The 18,983-nt window shown below is 40.3% G+C and overlaps 27 non-coding genes across 27 annotated transcripts; all 27 read right to left on the bottom strand.

The window, feature by feature from the left end:
* Positions 1–2,432: 2,432 nt before the first annotated feature.
* Positions 2,433–2,504, bottom strand: TRNAC-GCA. Its single transcript has one exon. It is a non-coding gene; the product is annotated as a tRNA-Cys (tRNA).
* Positions 2,505–2,820: 316 nt separating this feature from the next.
* Positions 2,821–2,892, bottom strand: TRNAC-GCA. The gene has a single exon. It is a non-coding gene; the product is annotated as a tRNA-Cys (tRNA).
* A 316-nt stretch (positions 2,893–3,208) lies between these two features.
* Positions 3,209–3,280, bottom strand: TRNAC-GCA. Its single transcript has one exon. It is a non-coding gene; the product is annotated as a tRNA-Cys (tRNA).
* A 316-nt stretch (positions 3,281–3,596) lies between these two features.
* Positions 3,597–3,668, bottom strand: TRNAC-GCA. The gene has a single exon. It is a non-coding gene; the product is annotated as a tRNA-Cys (tRNA).
* A 316-nt stretch (positions 3,669–3,984) lies between these two features.
* TRNAC-GCA lies at positions 3,985–4,056 on the bottom strand. Its single transcript has one exon. It is a non-coding gene; the product is annotated as a tRNA-Cys (tRNA).
* A 316-nt stretch (positions 4,057–4,372) lies between these two features.
* Positions 4,373–4,444, bottom strand: TRNAC-GCA. Its single transcript has one exon. It is a non-coding gene; the product is annotated as a tRNA-Cys (tRNA).
* Positions 4,445–4,760: 316 nt separating this feature from the next.
* Positions 4,761–4,832, bottom strand: TRNAC-GCA. Its single transcript has one exon. It is a non-coding gene; the product is annotated as a tRNA-Cys (tRNA).
* Positions 4,833–5,148: 316 nt separating this feature from the next.
* TRNAC-GCA lies at positions 5,149–5,220 on the bottom strand. The gene has a single exon. It is a non-coding gene; the product is annotated as a tRNA-Cys (tRNA).
* A 316-nt stretch (positions 5,221–5,536) lies between these two features.
* TRNAC-GCA lies at positions 5,537–5,608 on the bottom strand. Its single transcript has one exon. It is a non-coding gene; the product is annotated as a tRNA-Cys (tRNA).
* Positions 5,609–5,924: 316 nt separating this feature from the next.
* Positions 5,925–5,996, bottom strand: TRNAC-GCA. The gene has a single exon. It is a non-coding gene; the product is annotated as a tRNA-Cys (tRNA).
* A 316-nt stretch (positions 5,997–6,312) lies between these two features.
* Positions 6,313–6,384, bottom strand: TRNAC-GCA. The gene has a single exon. It is a non-coding gene; the product is annotated as a tRNA-Cys (tRNA).
* A 316-nt stretch (positions 6,385–6,700) lies between these two features.
* Positions 6,701–6,772, bottom strand: TRNAC-GCA. Its single transcript has one exon. It is a non-coding gene; the product is annotated as a tRNA-Cys (tRNA).
* Positions 6,773–7,088: 316 nt separating this feature from the next.
* On the bottom strand, positions 7,089–7,160 carry TRNAC-GCA. The gene has a single exon. It is a non-coding gene; the product is annotated as a tRNA-Cys (tRNA).
* Positions 7,161–7,476: 316 nt separating this feature from the next.
* Positions 7,477–7,548, bottom strand: TRNAC-GCA. Its single transcript has one exon. It is a non-coding gene; the product is annotated as a tRNA-Cys (tRNA).
* A 316-nt stretch (positions 7,549–7,864) lies between these two features.
* On the bottom strand, positions 7,865–7,936 carry TRNAC-GCA. The gene has a single exon. It is a non-coding gene; the product is annotated as a tRNA-Cys (tRNA).
* A 316-nt stretch (positions 7,937–8,252) lies between these two features.
* TRNAC-GCA lies at positions 8,253–8,324 on the bottom strand. Its single transcript has one exon. It is a non-coding gene; the product is annotated as a tRNA-Cys (tRNA).
* Positions 8,325–8,640: 316 nt separating this feature from the next.
* On the bottom strand, positions 8,641–8,712 carry TRNAC-GCA. Its single transcript has one exon. It is a non-coding gene; the product is annotated as a tRNA-Cys (tRNA).
* A 316-nt stretch (positions 8,713–9,028) lies between these two features.
* TRNAC-GCA lies at positions 9,029–9,100 on the bottom strand. Its single transcript has one exon. It is a non-coding gene; the product is annotated as a tRNA-Cys (tRNA).
* Positions 9,101–9,416: 316 nt separating this feature from the next.
* On the bottom strand, positions 9,417–9,488 carry TRNAC-GCA. Its single transcript has one exon. It is a non-coding gene; the product is annotated as a tRNA-Cys (tRNA).
* A 316-nt stretch (positions 9,489–9,804) lies between these two features.
* TRNAC-GCA lies at positions 9,805–9,876 on the bottom strand. Its single transcript has one exon. It is a non-coding gene; the product is annotated as a tRNA-Cys (tRNA).
* Positions 9,877–10,192: 316 nt separating this feature from the next.
* On the bottom strand, positions 10,193–10,264 carry TRNAC-GCA. Its single transcript has one exon. It is a non-coding gene; the product is annotated as a tRNA-Cys (tRNA).
* A 316-nt stretch (positions 10,265–10,580) lies between these two features.
* TRNAC-GCA lies at positions 10,581–10,652 on the bottom strand. Its single transcript has one exon. It is a non-coding gene; the product is annotated as a tRNA-Cys (tRNA).
* Positions 10,653–10,968: 316 nt separating this feature from the next.
* On the bottom strand, positions 10,969–11,040 carry TRNAC-GCA. The gene has a single exon. It is a non-coding gene; the product is annotated as a tRNA-Cys (tRNA).
* A 316-nt stretch (positions 11,041–11,356) lies between these two features.
* On the bottom strand, positions 11,357–11,428 carry TRNAC-GCA. Its single transcript has one exon. It is a non-coding gene; the product is annotated as a tRNA-Cys (tRNA).
* A 316-nt stretch (positions 11,429–11,744) lies between these two features.
* Positions 11,745–11,816, bottom strand: TRNAC-GCA. The gene has a single exon. It is a non-coding gene; the product is annotated as a tRNA-Cys (tRNA).
* Positions 11,817–12,132: 316 nt separating this feature from the next.
* On the bottom strand, positions 12,133–12,204 carry TRNAC-GCA. The gene has a single exon. It is a non-coding gene; the product is annotated as a tRNA-Cys (tRNA).
* A 1,550-nt stretch (positions 12,205–13,754) lies between these two features.
* TRNAY-GUA lies at positions 13,755–13,826 on the bottom strand. Its single transcript has one exon. It is a non-coding gene; the product is annotated as a tRNA-Tyr (tRNA).
* Positions 13,827–18,983: the final 5,157 nt, after the last annotated feature.

Here is an 18,983-nt window from a genome sequence, read left to right as displayed (position 1 = left end):
TTTACAAACTATGAGTTTTAGGACATAAAACCCAACAGGATCGATCATAAACTGATGACCTCTTGATCTTAAGTCCAATGCTTTACCACTGAGCTAATGGGTCGAAGGTTGGATCGATCATAAGGGCCCTACTGGATTCAAATCGATGACCTCTTGATATGCAATCAAATGCTCTACCACTGAGCTAAGGAGGACCCATGATGGGTCTTATGTCCTAAGCGAGCTACTCTATGGGACATACCCTGTCTTGGACGACTTTGTTTAAAATGGACTTTCAATTGGGTGTGTCGACATTTTGTCCTCACCACATGTATCGTAGGATGGATCGTATACCTGCTATATGATACGGTATCCGTAAAAGATATGACATGGAAATAGAGGGTCTAACGCCTCAATAGAACATAATTGGATGGATGTTCGGGATGTCTCCATATTATGAATTACACGTAGGCCCGTTCTCAATAAATTACACACAAGATTTTGTATCAAAAAATGAAAAAACAAAGGGTCATACCAAGTTTGAACAGGTGTCCTCTTGATTTGAAATCAAATGCCTTACCGTTGAGCTAAGAACCCATCCATGGGTCTTTTGTCCTCATCGAGCTACTCTAAGGGACATGCGTGTCTTTGGTGAGTTTCTTGGAAATGAGTATTTCAAAGATAGTGTTGGACGACATGTGTGTGTCAACATTGCGCCCTCACCTCATGTGTCGTAGGATGGATCATATACCCACAATCTGATATGAAGTCCGTAAAAGATATGGCATGGACACGAGAGGGTCCAACATAAAAATAGTACTCAAATGGATGGATGTTCGGGATGTCCCCGTGTTATGAATGACATGTGGACCCGTTCTCGATGGGAGAGAATAAACGAGCTATGATGGGCAATGATATCTCAAGATTGAGATGAAATGAAGGCATATGGACCATATTAATTGGGATCCTAGATGACAGATGCATGAAGATCACGACACTAGACATGATATTTTCTGATGGTCGAGTGGACAAATAACTCTATTTTGTATAATATTGATGACCTCTTAATTTGCCGTCAAATGCTCTACCACAGAGCTAAGGACCCATTCATTGTTTTCATTTTCTTAGCGAACTACTATATTATGGGATATGGGTGTCTCTGGCGACTTTCTTTAAAATGGGTCTTTCATGGATAACGGATGACATGGCGTATCAATATTTCTCCCTCATCACATGTATCGTACAATGGATCGTATACTTGCTATATGATATGTTGCCCATAAAAGATATGGCATGGACATAGAGGGTCAAAATTAGCTATGATGGGTGATGACATCTCGAGATAGGGATGACATGAAGCATATGGGCCATATCAATTGGGATCCGATGATCAGTTGAGATGTGTGAAGATCACGGCGATGCCGCACAATTTAAAATATACGATCACCATAGACATTATTTTCTGGTGGTCGAACGGACAACTACCTCATGATTTTGTATAAAAAAAGAAAAAACAAGGGCCCTGCCAGGTAAAGGTTTGAACTAGTGACCTCTTAATCTACAGTCAAATGCTCTACCACTAAGCTAAGGACCCATCCATGGATCTTATGTCCTCAGCGAGCTACTCTATGGGATATGCGTGTCTTTGGCGAGTTTCTTGGAAATGAGTATTTCAAAGATAGTGTTGGACGACAATGTGTGTGTCGATATTGCGCCCTCATCCCATGTGTCGTAGGATGGATCATATACCCGCAATCTGGTACAAAGTCCTTAAAAGATATGGCATTGACACGAGAGGGTCCGACATCAAAATAGAACTCAGGTGGATAGATATTCGGGATGTCCCCATATTATGAATGACACGTGGGCTCGTTCTCGATGGGAGTGAAGGCATATGGGCCATATTAATTGGGATCCAAGATGACAGGTGCATGAAGATCACGACACCAAACATTATATTATCTAATGGTCGAGTAGACAAATACCTTGTGATTTTGTATGAAAACATAAGGGCCTTACTAGGTTTTAACTAGTGACCTGCAGTCAAATGCTCTATCACTGAGCTAAAGACCCATCCATTGTTTTTATTTCCTTAGCGAGCTACTCTATGGGACATGGGTGTCTTTGGCGACTTGATGACATGGGCGTATCGATATTTCTCCCTCATCACATGTATCGTACGATGGATCGTATACTTGCTATATGATACGTTGCCCATAAAAGATATGGCATGGACATAGAGGGTCAAAATTAGCTATGATGGGTGATGACATCTCGAGATAGGGATGACATGAAGCATATGGGCCATATCAATTGGGATCCGATGACGAGTTGAGATGTGTGAAGATCACGGCGATGCCGCACAATTTAAAATATACGATCACCACAGACATTATTTTCTGATGGTCGAACGGACAACTACCTCATGATTTTGTATAAAAAAAGAAAAAATAAGGGCCCTACCAGGTTCGAATTAGTGACCTCTTGATTTGCAGTCAAATGCTCTACCACTGAGCTAAGGACCCATCCATGGCGTATCGATATTTCTCCCTCATCACATGTATCGTACGATGGATCGTATACTTTCTATATGATACGTTGCCCATAAAAGATATGACATGGACATAGAGGGTCAAAATTAGCTATGATGGGTGATGACATCTCGAGATAGGGATGACATGAAGCATATGGGCCATATCAATTGGGATCCGATGACGAGTTGAGATGTGTGAAGATCACGGCGATGCCGCACAATTTAAAATATACGATCACCACAGACATTATTTTCTGATGGTCGAACGGACAACTACCTCATGATTTTGTATAAAAAAAGAAAAAATAAGGGCCCTACCAGGTTCGAATTAGTGACCTCTTGATTTGCAGTCAAATGCTCTACCACTGAGCTAAGGACCCATCCATGGCGTATCGATATTTCTCCCTCATCACATGTATCGTACGATGGATCGTATACTTTCTATATGATACGTTGCCCATAAAAGATATGACATGGACATAGAGGGTCAAAATTAGCTATGATGGGTGATGACATCTCGAGATAGGGATGACATGAAGCATATGGGCCATATCAATTGGGATCCGATGACGAGTTGAGATGTGTGAAGATCACGGCGATGCCGCACAATTTAAAATATACGATCACCACAGACATTATTTTCTGATGGTCGAACGGACAACTACCTCATGATTTTGTATAAAAAAAGAAAAAATAAGGGCCCTACCAGGTTCGAATTAGTGACCTCTTGATTTGCAGTCAAATGCTCTACCACTGAGCTAAGGACCCATCCATGGCGTATCGATATTTCTCCCTCATCACATGTATCGTACGATGGATCGTATACTTTCTATATGATACGTTGCCCATAAAAGATATGACATGGACATAGAGGGTCAAAATTAGCTATGATGGGTGATGACATCTCGAGATAGGGATGACATGAAGCATATGGGCCATATCAATTGGGATCCGATGACGAGTTGAGATGTGTGAAGATCACGGCGATGCCGCACAATTTAAAATATACGATCACCACAGACATTATTTTCTGATGGTCGAACGGACAACTACCTCATGATTTTGTATAAAAAAAGAAAAAATAAGGGCCCTACCAGGTTCGAATTAGTGACCTCTTGATTTGCAGTCAAATGCTCTACCACTGAGCTAAGGACCCATCCATGGCGTATCGATATTTCTCCCTCATCACATGTATCGTACGATGGATCGTATACTTTCTATATGATACGTTGCCCATAAAAGATATGACATGGACATAGAGGGTCAAAATTAGCTATGATGGGTGATGACATCTCGAGATAGGGATGACATGAAGCATATGGGCCATATCAATTGGGATCCGATGACGAGTTGAGATGTGTGAAGATCACGGCGATGCCGCACAATTTAAAATATACGATCACCACAGACATTATTTTCTGATGGTCGAACGGACAACTACCTCATGATTTTGTATAAAAAAAGAAAAAATAAGGGCCCTACCAGGTTCGAATTAGTGACCTCTTGATTTGCAGTCAAATGCTCTACCACTGAGCTAAGGACCCATCCATGGCGTATCGATATTTCTCCCTCATCACATGTATCGTACGATGGATCGTATACTTTCTATATGATACGTTGCCCATAAAAGATATGACATGGACATAGAGGGTCAAAATTAGCTATGATGGGTGATGACATCTCGAGATAGGGATGACATGAAGCATATGGGCCATATCAATTGGGATCCGATGACGAGTTGAGATGTGTGAAGATCACGGCGATGCCGCACAATTTAAAATATACGATCACCACAGACATTATTTTCTGATGGTCGAACGGACAACTACCTCATGATTTTGTATAAAAAAAGAAAAAATAAGGGCCCTACCAGGTTCGAATTAGTGACCTCTTGATTTGCAGTCAAATGCTCTACCACTGAGCTAAGGACCCATCCATGGCGTATCGATATTTCTCCCTCATCACATGTATCGTACGATGGATCGTATACTTTCTATATGATACGTTGCCCATAAAAGATATGACATGGACATAGAGGGTCAAAATTAGCTATGATGGGTGATGACATCTCGAGATAGGGATGACATGAAGCATATGGGCCATATCAATTGGGATCCGATGACGAGTTGAGATGTGTGAAGATCACGGCGATGCCGCACAATTTAAAATATACGATCACCACAGACATTATTTTCTGATGGTCGAACGGACAACTACCTCATGATTTTGTATAAAAAAAGAAAAAATAAGGGCCCTACCAGGTTCGAATTAGTGACCTCTTGATTTGCAGTCAAATGCTCTACCACTGAGCTAAGGACCCATCCATGGCGTATCGATATTTCTCCCTCATCACATGTATCGTACGATGGATCGTATACTTTCTATATGATACGTTGCCCATAAAAGATATGACATGGACATAGAGGGTCAAAATTAGCTATGATGGGTGATGACATCTCGAGATAGGGATGACATGAAGCATATGGGCCATATCAATTGGGATCCGATGACGAGTTGAGATGTGTGAAGATCACGGCGATGCCGCACAATTTAAAATATACGATCACCACAGACATTATTTTCTGATGGTCGAACGGACAACTACCTCATGATTTTGTATAAAAAAAGAAAAAATAAGGGCCCTACCAGGTTCGAATTAGTGACCTCTTGATTTGCAGTCAAATGCTCTACCACTGAGCTAAGGACCCATCCATGGCGTATCGATATTTCTCCCTCATCACATGTATCGTACGATGGATCGTATACTTTCTATATGATACGTTGCCCATAAAAGATATGACATGGACATAGAGGGTCAAAATTAGCTATGATGGGTGATGACATCTCGAGATAGGGATGACATGAAGCATATGGGCCATATCAATTGGGATCCGATGACGAGTTGAGATGTGTGAAGATCACGGCGATGCCGCACAATTTAAAATATACGATCACCACAGACATTATTTTCTGATGGTCGAACGGACAACTACCTCATGATTTTGTATAAAAAAAGAAAAAATAAGGGCCCTACCAGGTTCGAATTAGTGACCTCTTGATTTGCAGTCAAATGCTCTACCACTGAGCTAAGGACCCATCCATGGCGTATCGATATTTCTCCCTCATCACATGTATCGTACGATGGATCGTATACTTTCTATATGATACGTTGCCCATAAAAGATATGACATGGACATAGAGGGTCAAAATTAGCTATGATGGGTGATGACATCTCGAGATAGGGATGACATGAAGCATATGGGCCATATCAATTGGGATCCGATGACGAGTTGAGATGTGTGAAGATCACGGCGATGCCGCACAATTTAAAATATACGATCACCACAGACATTATTTTCTGATGGTCGAACGGACAACTACCTCATGATTTTGTATAAAAAAAGAAAAAATAAGGGCCCTACCAGGTTCGAATTAGTGACCTCTTGATTTGCAGTCAAATGCTCTACCACTGAGCTAAGGACCCATCCATGGCGTATCGATATTTCTCCCTCATCACATGTATCGTACGATGGATCGTATACTTTCTATATGATACGTTGCCCATAAAAGATATGACATGGACATAGAGGGTCAAAATTAGCTATGATGGGTGATGACATCTCGAGATAGGGATGACATGAAGCATATGGGCCATATCAATTGGGATCCGATGACGAGTTGAGATGTGTGAAGATCACGGCGATGCCGCACAATTTAAAATATACGATCACCACAGACATTATTTTCTGATGGTCGAACGGACAACTACCTCATGATTTTGTATAAAAAAAGAAAAAATAAGGGCCCTACCAGGTTCGAATTAGTGACCTCTTGATTTGCAGTCAAATGCTCTACCACTGAGCTAAGGACCCATCCATGGCGTATCGATATTTCTCCCTCATCACATGTATCGTACGATGGATCGTATACTTTCTATATGATACGTTGCCCATAAAAGATATGACATGGACATAGAGGGTCAAAATTAGCTATGATGGGTGATGACATCTCGAGATAGGGATGACATGAAGCATATGGGCCATATCAATTGGGATCCGATGACGAGTTGAGATGTGTGAAGATCACGGCGATGCCGCACAATTTAAAATATACGATCACCACAGACATTATTTTCTGATGGTCGAACGGACAACTACCTCATGATTTTGTATAAAAAAAGAAAAAATAAGGGCCCTACCAGGTTCGAATTAGTGACCTCTTGATTTGCAGTCAAATGCTCTACCACTGAGCTAAGGACCCATCCATGGCGTATCGATATTTCTCCCTCATCACATGTATCGTACGATGGATCGTATACTTTCTATATGATACGTTGCCCATAAAAGATATGACATGGACATAGAGGGTCAAAATTAGCTATGATGGGTGATGACATCTCGAGATAGGGATGACATGAAGCATATGGGCCATATCAATTGGGATCCGATGACGAGTTGAGATGTGTGAAGATCACGGCGATGCCGCACAATTTAAAATATACGATCACCACAGACATTATTTTCTGATGGTCGAACGGACAACTACCTCATGATTTTGTATAAAAAAAGAAAAAATAAGGGCCCTACCAGGTTCGAATTAGTGACCTCTTGATTTGCAGTCAAATGCTCTACCACTGAGCTAAGGACCCATCCATGGCGTATCGATATTTCTCCCTCATCACATGTATCGTACGATGGATCGTATACTTTCTATATGATACGTTGCCCATAAAAGATATGACATGGACATAGAGGGTCAAAATTAGCTATGATGGGTGATGACATCTCGAGATAGGGATGACATGAAGCATATGGGCCATATCAATTGGGATCCGATGACGAGTTGAGATGTGTGAAGATCACGGCGATGCCGCACAATTTAAAATATACGATCACCACAGACATTATTTTCTGATGGTCGAACGGACAACTACCTCATGATTTTGTATAAAAAAAGAAAAAATAAGGGCCCTACCAGGTTCGAATTAGTGACCTCTTGATTTGCAGTCAAATGCTCTACCACTGAGCTAAGGACCCATCCATGGCGTATCGATATTTCTCCCTCATCACATGTATCGTACGATGGATCGTATACTTTCTATATGATACGTTGCCCATAAAAGATATGACATGGACATAGAGGGTCAAAATTAGCTATGATGGGTGATGACATCTCGAGATAGGGATGACATGAAGCATATGGGCCATATCAATTGGGATCCGATGACGAGTTGAGATGTGTGAAGATCACGGCGATGCCGCACAATTTAAAATATACGATCACCACAGACATTATTTTCTGATGGTCGAACGGACAACTACCTCATGATTTTGTATAAAAAAAGAAAAAATAAGGGCCCTACCAGGTTCGAATTAGTGACCTCTTGATTTGCAGTCAAATGCTCTACCACTGAGCTAAGGACCCATCCATGGCGTATCGATATTTCTCCCTCATCACATGTATCGTACGATGGATCGTATACTTTCTATATGATACGTTGCCCATAAAAGATATGACATGGACATAGAGGGTCAAAATTAGCTATGATGGGTGATGACATCTCGAGATAGGGATGACATGAAGCATATGGGCCATATCAATTGGGATCCGATGACGAGTTGAGATGTGTGAAGATCACGGCGATGCCGCACAATTTAAAATATACGATCACCACAGACATTATTTTCTGATGGTCGAACGGACAACTACCTCATGATTTTGTATAAAAAAAGAAAAAATAAGGGCCCTACCAGGTTCGAATTAGTGACCTCTTGATTTGCAGTCAAATGCTCTACCACTGAGCTAAGGACCCATCCATGGCGTATCGATATTTCTCCCTCATCACATGTATCGTACGATGGATCGTATACTTTCTATATGATACGTTGCCCATAAAAGATATGACATGGACATAGAGGGTCAAAATTAGCTATGATGGGTGATGACATCTCGAGATAGGGATGACATGAAGCATATGGGCCATATCAATTGGGATCCGATGACGAGTTGAGATGTGTGAAGATCACGGCGATGCCGCACAATTTAAAATATACGATCACCACAGACATTATTTTCTGATGGTCGAACGGACAACTACCTCATGATTTTGTATAAAAAAAGAAAAAATAAGGGCCCTACCAGGTTCGAATTAGTGACCTCTTGATTTGCAGTCAAATGCTCTACCACTGAGCTAAGGACCCATCCATGGCGTATCGATATTTCTCCCTCATCACATGTATCGTACGATGGATCGTATACTTTCTATATGATACGTTGCCCATAAAAGATATGACATGGACATAGAGGGTCAAAATTAGCTATGATGGGTGATGACATCTCGAGATAGGGATGACATGAAGCATATGGGCCATATCAATTGGGATCCGATGACGAGTTGAGATGTGTGAAGATCACGGCGATGCCGCACAATTTAAAATATACGATCACCACAGACATTATTTTCTGATGGTCGAACGGACAACTACCTCATGATTTTGTATAAAAAAAGAAAAAATAAGGGCCCTACCAGGTTCGAATTAGTGACCTCTTGATTTGCAGTCAAATGCTCTACCACTGAGCTAAGGACCCATCCATGGCGTATCGATATTTCTCCCTCATCACATGTATCGTACGATGGATCGTATACTTTCTATATGATACGTTGCCCATAAAAGATATGACATGGACATAGAGGGTCAAAATTAGCTATGATGGGTGATGACATCTCGAGATAGGGATGACATGAAGCATATGGGCCATATCAATTGGGATCCGATGACGAGTTGAGATGTGTGAAGATCACGGCGATGCCGCACAATTTAAAATATACGATCACCACAGACATTATTTTCTGATGGTCGAACGGACAACTACCTCATGATTTTGTATAAAAAAAGAAAAAATAAGGGCCCTACCAGGTTCGAATTAGTGACCTCTTGATTTGCAGTCAAATGCTCTACCACTGAGCTAAGGACCCATCCATGGCGTATCGATATTTCTCCCTCATCACATGTATCGTACGATGGATCGTATACTTTCTATATGATACGTTGCCCATAAAAGATATGACATGGACATAGAGGGTCAAAATTAGCTATGATGGGTGATGACATCTCGAGATAGGGATGACATGAAGCATATGGGCCATATCAATTGGGATCCGATGACGAGTTGAGATGTGTGAAGATCACGGCGATGCCGCACAATTTAAAATATACGATCACCACAGACATTATTTTCTGATGGTCGAACGGACAACTACCTCATGATTTTGTATAAAAAAAGAAAAAATAAGGGCCCTACCAGGTTCGAATTAGTGACCTCTTGATTTGCAGTCAAATGCTCTACCACTGAGCTAAGGACCCATCCATGGCGTATCGATATTTCTCCCTCATCACATGTATCGTACGATGGATCGTATACTTTCTATATGATACGTTGCCCATAAAAGATATGACATGGACATAGAGGGTCAAAATTAGCTATGATGGGTGATGACATCTCGAGATAGGGATGACATGAAGCATATGGGCCATATCAATTGGGATCCGATGACGAGTTGAGATGTGTGAAGATCACGGCGATGCCGCACAATTTAAAATATACGATCACCACAGACATTATTTTCTGATGGTCGAACGGACAACTACCTCATGATTTTGTATAAAAAAAGAAAAAATAAGGGCCCTACCAGGTTCGAATTAGTGACCTCTTGATTTGCAGTCAAATGCTCTACCACTGAGCTAAGGACCCATCCATGGCGTATCGATATTTCTCCCTCATCACATGTATCGTACGATGGATCGTATACTTTCTATATGATACGTTGCCCATAAAAGATATGACATGGACATAGAGGGTCAAAATTAGCTATGATGGGTGATGACATCTCGAGATAGGGATGACATGAAGCATATGGGCCATATCAATTGGGATCCGATGACGAGTTGAGATGTGTGAAGATCACGGCGATGCCGCACAATTTAAAATATACGATCACCACAGACATTATTTTCTGATGGTCGAACGGACAACTACCTCATGATTTTGTATAAAAAAAGAAAAAATAAGGGCCCTACCAGGTTCGAATTAGTGACCTCTTGATTTGCAGTCAAATGCTCTACCACTGAGCTAAGGACCCATCCATGGCGTATCGATATTTCTCCCTCATCACATGTATCGTACGATGGATCGTATACTTTCTATATGATACGTTGCCCATAAAAGATATGACATGGACATAGAGGGTCAAAATTAGCTATGATGGGTGATGACATCTCGAGATAGGGATGACATGAAGCATATGGGCCATATCAATTGGGATCCGATGACGAGTTGAGATGTGTGAAGATCACGGCGATGCCGCACAATTTAAAATATACGATCACCACAGACATTATTTTCTGATGGTCGAACGGACAACTACCTCATGATTTTGTATAAAAAAAGAAAAAATAAGGGCCCTACCAGGTTCGAATTAGTGACCTCTTGATTTGCAGTCAAATGCTCTACCACTGAGCTAAGGACCCATCCATGGCGTATCGATATTTCTCCCTCATCACATGTATCGTACGATGGATCGTATACTTTCTATATGATACGTTGCCCATAAAAGATATGACATGGACATAGAGGGTCAAAATTAGCTATGATGGGTGATGACATCTCGAGATAGGGATGACATGAAGCATATGGGCCATATCAATTGGGATCCGATGACGAGTTGAGATGTGTGAAGATCACGGCGATGCCGCACAATTTAAAATATACGATCACCACAGACATTATTTTCTGATGGTCGAACGGACAACTACCTCATGATTTTGTATAAAAAAAGAAAAAATAAGGGCCCTACCAGGTTCGAATTAGTGACCTCTTGATTTGCAGTCAAATGCTCTACCACTGAGCTAAGGACCCATCCATGGCGTATCGATATTTCTCCCTCATCACATGTATCGTACGATGGATCGTATACTTTCTATATGATACGTTGCCCATAAAAGATATGACATGGACATAGAGGGTCAAAATTAGCTATGATGGGTGATGACATCTCGAGATAGGGATGACATGAAGCATATGGGCCATATCAATTGGGATCCGATGACGAGTTGAGATGTGTGAAGATCACGGCGATGCCGCACAATTTAAAATATACGATCACCACAGACATTATTTTCTGATGGTCGAACGGACAACTACCTCATGATTTTGTATAAAAAAAGAAAAAATAAGGGCCCTACCAGGTTCGAATTAGTGACCTCTTGATTTGCAGTCAAATGCTCTACCACTGAGCTAAGGACCCATCCATGGCGTATCGATATTTCTCCCTCATCACATGTATCGTACGATGGATCGTATACTTTCTATATGATACGTTGCCCATAAAAGATATGACATGGACATAGAGGGTCAAAATTAGCTATGATGGGTGATGACATCTCGAGATAGGGATGACATGAAGCATATGGGCCATATCAATTGGGATCCGATGACGAGTTGAGATGTGTGAAGATCACGGCGATGCCGCACAATTTAAAATATACGATCACCACAGACATTATTTTCTGATGGTCGAACGGACAACTACCTCATGATTTTGTATAAAAAAAGAAAAAATAAGGGCCCTACCAGGTTCGAATTAGTGACCTCTTGATTTGCAGTCAAATGCTCTACCACTGAGCTAAGGACCCATCCATGGCGTATCGATATTTCTCCCTCATCACATGTATCGTACGATGGATCGTATACTTTCTATATGATACGTTGCCCATAAAAGATATGACATGGACATAGAGGGTCAAAATTANTATGATGGGTGATGATATCTCGAGATTGGGATGACATGAAGGCATATGGGCCATATTAATTAGGATCTTGGATGATGAGTGGAGATGCATAAAGATCATGACGATGCAACACAGTTTAAAATGTACGATCTTCGTGAAAACTACCTCTGTGATTTTGTATCAAAAAAGGAAAAATATGTGAAACTACCTCTGTGATTTTGTATCAAAAAAAGGAAAAATATGTACGATCTTCGTGAATACTACACCTCTGTGATTTTGTATCAAAAAAAGGAAAAATAAGGGCTCCAACTATACAATCATTTAGGGCCTTACTAGGTTCAAACTGGTGAACTCTTGATTTACAGTCAAATGCTCTACCACTAAGCTAAGACCCAAGATGGATGGATGTTTGGGATGTCTCCATATTATGAATGACACGTGGGCTCGTTCTCCATGGAAATGAATGAACGAGCTATGATGGGTGATGACATCTCTAGATTGGGATGACATGAAGGCATATGACCCATATTAATTGGGACTTGGATGATGAGTGGAGATGCATGAAGATCTTCGTGAAAACTACCTCTGTGATTTTGGATGGACAAGTGTTTGTGATGTCTCCATATTATGAATGAGATGTGGGCCCGTTCTCGATAGAAATGAATGAACTAGCTATGATGGGTGATTACATCTCAAGATTGGGATGATATAAAGACATATGGGCCATATTAATTGGGATCCTGGTGACGAGTGGAGATGCATGAAGATCATGACGACGCAACAGAGTTTAAAATGTACGATCTTCGTGACACCAAACATGATGATATTTTCTGATGGTCGAGTAGACAACTACCTTGTGATTTTGTATCTAAAAAAGAAACAATAAGGGCCCTACCAGTTCAACTTGGTGATCTCTTGATCTGCAATCAAATGCTCTACCACTAAGCTAAGAACCTAAGACGAATGGATGTTTGGGATATCTCCATATTATGAATGACACGTGGGCCCGTTCTCGATGGAAATGAATGAATGAGCTATGATGGGTGATGACATCTCCAGATTGGGATTACATGAAGACATATGGGTCATATTAATTGGGATCCTGGATGACGAGTGGAGATGCATGAAGATCATGACGACGCAACACAGTTTAAAATGTACGATCTTCGTGACACCAGACATGGGGATATTTTCTGATGGTCGAGTGGATAAGTACCTCGTGATTTTGTATCAAAAAAAGAAACAATAAGGGCCCTACCAGGTCCAACCTTGTGATCTCTTGATCTGCAATCAAATGCTCTGCCACTAAGCTAAGAACCTAAGACGAATGGATGTTAGGGATATCTCCATATTATGAATGACACGTGGGCCCGTTCTCGATGGAAATGAATGAACGAGCTATGATGGGTGATGACATCTCCGGATTGGGATTACATGAAGGCTTATGAGCAATAAGGGCCCTACCAGGTTCAAACTAATGACCTCTTGATCTACAATCAAATGCTCTACCAATGAGCTAAGGACCCAAGATAGATAAATGTTTGGGATGTCTCCATACTATGAATAACACAGTGGACCCGTTCTCGATGAAAATGAATGAACGAGCTATGATGGGTGATGACATCTCGAGAGGATAAAATAAGGGCCCTACGAGGTTCAAACTGGTGACTTCTTAATCTACAATCAAATGCTCTACCACTAAGCTAAGGACCCAAGACGAATGGATGTTTGGAATGTCTCCATATTATGAATGACACGTGGGCCGGTTCTCGATGGAAATGAATGAAGGAGCTATGATGGGTGATGACATCTTGAGATTGGGATCACGAGTTGAGATGCATGAAGATGACACAGCACAGTTTAAAATGTATGTTGTGACACCCGACATGATATTTTATGATGGTCGATTGTACACTACCTCGTGATTTTGAATCAAAAAAAGAAAAAATAAGGACCCTACCAAGTTCAAACTTTTGGTCTTTTGATTTGTAGTCAAATGCTCTACCAATGAGCTAAGGACCCAAGATAGTTGGATATTTTGGATGTCTTCATATTATGAATGATACGTGGGCCCGTTCTTGATGGAAATGAATGAACAAGCTAGGACCCAAGATGGATGGATGTTTGGGATGTCTCCATATTATGAATAACAAGTGGGCTCATTCTCGATGGAAAGGAATGAACAAACTATGATGGGTGATGCATCTCGAGATTGGGATGACATGAAGGCATATGAGCCATATTAATTGGGATCCTGGATGATGTGAGATGCATGAAGATCATGGCCACACAGTTTAAAATGTACGATCTCGTGACACCAAACATGATATTTTTCTGATGGTCGAGTGGGCAACTACTTCATGATTTTGTATCAAAAAAAGAAAAAATAAGGGTCGTACCAAGTTCAAATTGGTGACCTCTTGATTTGCGGTCAAATGCTCTACTATTTAGCTAAGGACCCATCCATGCATTTTATGTTCTGAGCGAGCTACTCTATGGGATATGCTTGTCTTTGGCGACTTTCTTGGAGATGAGTCTTTCAAGGATAGTGTCGGACGACACGGGTGTGTCGACATTGCGCCCTCATCCCATCTGTCGAAGATTGGATCATATACCCGTTATCTGATAAGAAGTTCGTAAAATATATGGCATGGACATGAGAGTGTCAAATGCCTCAATAGAACTCAGAGGGATAAATGTTCGAGATGTCTCCATATTATGAATGACATGTGGGCCGGTTCTCGATGTGAATGAATAAACGCGCCATGATGGGCGATGAAATCTCAAGACTTGGTATGACATGAAGGCATATGGGCCGTTAATTGGGATCCTAGATGACGAGTTAAGATACTGAAAATCAGGACTACACAATTTGGATGACATGAAGATCATGACGATGCCACATAATATAAATCGTAGAACCTTGACCAAGACATGATATTTTATGACGGCCGGAGTGGACAATTATCTCGTGATTTTCTACTCTAAAAAATAAAAAATAAAGGCCCTTTTGGGTGTGGACTAATAACCTCTTAATCTACCATCAAATGCACTACCATTGAGCTAAAAACCCATCCATTTTTTTTTTTTTTTTTGTCCTAAGCTAGCTACCTTATCACACATGGATGTCTTAGGTGACTTTCTTTGGAATGAATCTTTCCAGAGTTACGTATAGCACATGCGAGCCACGATTTTGTAACAAATAAAAAGAAAAATTAAGGGCCCTATCAAATTTAAACCTGCTACAAAATCATGTGTAGGGCATTGGATTGAGCTAAAATAATAAGTATATTATGTGTGATGTCTGTTAAGGTTTGAAATGTCCCTATAATGAGATTTGAATGGAATGTTGTATGAAATGAATTTCACTATGCTAAATACTCGAAATTGAGAATGATAACTGTACTCCAAGTGATTGATTGAGTTATCTCCATGTATAAGCATACATGAATTTATTGAGTTAGAATATGGCGCTAGAGCCACGACGATTTTACGATAACCTAGGTCAATACGCTTTTAGTAGATCAAGCACTCCAATTTTGTGAACGATGATCAGAGGTCAAAACTCTAGTGCTTCAAGAATCGAATTAGATTAACCCCGAAGAGCTAGTCTAGAGAGTCTTGGAAATAAGATTTGGAGTTTTAAACCACTTAGACACCTTAAAAACTTAATTAATCTCTATCGCGCCCAGGAAAAACTAAGAAAGCTTACTGGACCTACTATTTCATCCTATACACCATTATCCTATAAGCAACTTTGAGTCCAACCTAATAGTGCCCTTGCCAAGAAGTAGGTATATGGGAGCCAGTACTATTGAGTTTGACCTAGATCAAAATGGAATAGCATGTCAAGGTGACTAGGTGCCAGTATCATGTAGAAATGGCTAAGATTTGTTTGAATAGGGTCTTTGCATTATAAACCCGTCATGAGAGGGAATGAAGGACCACACAAGTTGACTCAGTAGCCCGACACACAGGATCACTCATCCAAACTTTTTGATTTTATGTTTCCTATAGAAGGATCGCCAATTAACCTGACATCAAAATGCTTAGAGAGTGACACCATGCTGTCCTATAATATATTACAAAATCGTACTTCTAGACCCAAGACACCAGTAATTCACTTACAAGGAAAAGTTATCAAGCTAGGTTAACGAATCAAAAAAGTTGGTTCATCTAAGAGCTCAAATACGCCATCCAGCAGATTCATNCGACACACGGGATCACTCATCCAAACTTTTTGATTTTATGTTTCCTATAGAAGGATCGCCAATTAACCTGACATCAAAATGCTTAGAGAGTGACACCATGCAGTCCTATAATATATTACAAAATTGTACTTCTAGACCCAAGACACTAATAATTCACTTACAGGGCAAAGTTATCAAGCTAGGTTAACGAATCAAAAAAGTTGGTTCATCTAAGAGCTCAGATACGCCATCCAGCAGATTCACGACGCTAGAGAAAGTGAACAACTCCCTAACTCCGAGGGATTTTTATGATGAGCAAGAGAACTACTTTGAACTTCAAGGTCTTTCCGAAGCTCATATATTAGAGCCTACAAGTAGGTTGTTTAATTAGTATGTTTATACTCATCAGATTTTACTTTTCATTTTTAAGTGACTACCAATTGTTGACCGTTCAAGGTGGGAAAGCATTTGAAACTTGCATAGTTACAAAGGAGGGTCATCTTGGGGCGTCAATCCGAAGTATAGTTATAACTACAATGAATGATTTTTAGCCATGGACACTAAGGGCCCTACCAGGTTCGAACCGATGACCTCTTGATCTGCAATCAATAGTAAAACCACGTGGAAAATAGAGAACTGATCGAATCAACTAATTCAACCACATTGTCGTCATCTACCTTGAAAAACTTTCATGCACATGGTTTGTTTTCAAATGTGAGTTTCTTTTGCTCATAGCTTGCATTATAGACCTTAATATCTTCTAGTCTCTCTTAAAAACTTGAAAATATCTTCAAACACGAACTTAATGAGTCGAGAATCACTAGATTTCATTAAGAAACGAGCAAGTTATGAACGTTCAAAGTTTTGTAGGTTCATCCAATTTACCTTTCATTTTCAAAAATTGATTCTCATAGTACAAGCTTCCTTAGCTCTCATTTCTTTCTCCAATCTTAACGAGCTCATTCTCCCAAATTTTTACCAACAAAAAATAATTTCAATCCATGAAGAAACAAGGGTGAATTTGGTCATGGAACTTTCGGTTCAAACCTATGATTTTATTATCTTAAGCTCATTTTTCAATTTCTATCTTCCCGTACTCTTTGGTCCAAACTTGCAATAGCTCAAGTCCACCATTAGCAGGTATTGGTCCAAACTTGCAATAGCTCCCACCGTCACTCTTTCCAGAAGTTCTTTAGGACACTACTGCTTGTTTATTTATTTGTGGATATCCAATATGGTGTTCATTAGCTTATTCACGAAGTGGTCGTCGTTAATTAAATCGTTAACTAAAGCTCTTGGAATACAAAATTGAGTGAATAATTTTCTTAAAAGAATTTTAATATTGTTCTCGCCATCATTTTAATTGCATGGAACTGTCTCCTACTCATTTGGGCACATAGTCTACAACTACAAAATCAATTCATTCCTTTTCTTGATACTTCCAGTTCTTTGACATCGATCACATCCTTTACAATATGTTGCTGCATCCTTGAAGATTATGGGCAAAAAAATCTACTTGCTGCTCTCTTGGATAAGAAAAATATGATAATTTTTTGTGCAAATTGGCATTGTCTTGGCAAGGAATGATTGATATCTTGGGTAGAGATGCTACCTCTTCCTATCTCATAAGACCCTGATATGGTATCTCTTTTTAAACGTTCGGCGACACTTCTACAAGAACCACCACAGAGTTGAAAAGCCTAGGGGATCTATGTGTCGGCTAGTTACTAAGTTTACCTGTGTAGTCCCTCTTCCCATCTCCAGATGGGTTTACAGTGCAATGACCCTTTTTAGGGAGTCAACATGAGCTAAACTATTTGTGTAGTCCCTCATCCCTCTCGAGACGAATTAGAGTTGCAACCTCGGCCCCTGACCTATTTTTACACATGATAGTAACTTCTCAAGTAGCCTCGATGAGCTATCCTATCTCACCTTGGTCAAGCTCAATAGTACGGATTTCTCTGAACACCTACTACTTGGCAGAGGGATTATTAAGTTCGACCCTGAACGCCAAATAGTGGTAATGAGATATCAGAGGAAATAGAAAGCAGTCTGACTCTGGTGATATCATTCACACTAATGGTAGGCATGATAAGTTCTTTTAGCCATCCTTGTATGTCGTGGAGATTTACTATTAGATTTTTAGGGCGTCTAGGAAATTCAAATCTCGAACTCTCATTTTCAGGCCACTTTGGACTAGCTCCTTGAGGCTAATTTGCTTCTAAGAGTTTTAGGTTCTTAACCATTAATCGTCACTCACGATCCAAGGGTGCTCGATTCACTAAAAACATTCTGACCTAAGTCAACTTAAAATTGTCCTAGCTCTAGTGCCCTACTCTTACATGAGTACAAACATACATATTTTAATCCGAAGATAATTCTATCAATCACCTAGAATTAAAGAACTCATTCACTAAGAATACATGTAAGCCCAACCGGAAGATAACATTTTTCAATCACCTAGATCATAAAACACATTCTCAAAACCTCACG

The sequence above is a fragment of the Cucurbita pepo genome, unplaced genomic scaffold, assembly GCF_002806865.2.
Source record: "Cucurbita pepo subsp. pepo cultivar mu-cu-16 unplaced genomic scaffold, ASM280686v2 Cp4.1_scaffold000589, whole genome shotgun sequence".
In the NCBI taxonomy this organism is placed as follows: Eukaryota; Viridiplantae; Streptophyta; class Magnoliopsida; order Cucurbitales; family Cucurbitaceae; genus Cucurbita; species Cucurbita pepo.
This window is presented reverse-complemented; position numbering and strand designations above follow the sequence as displayed.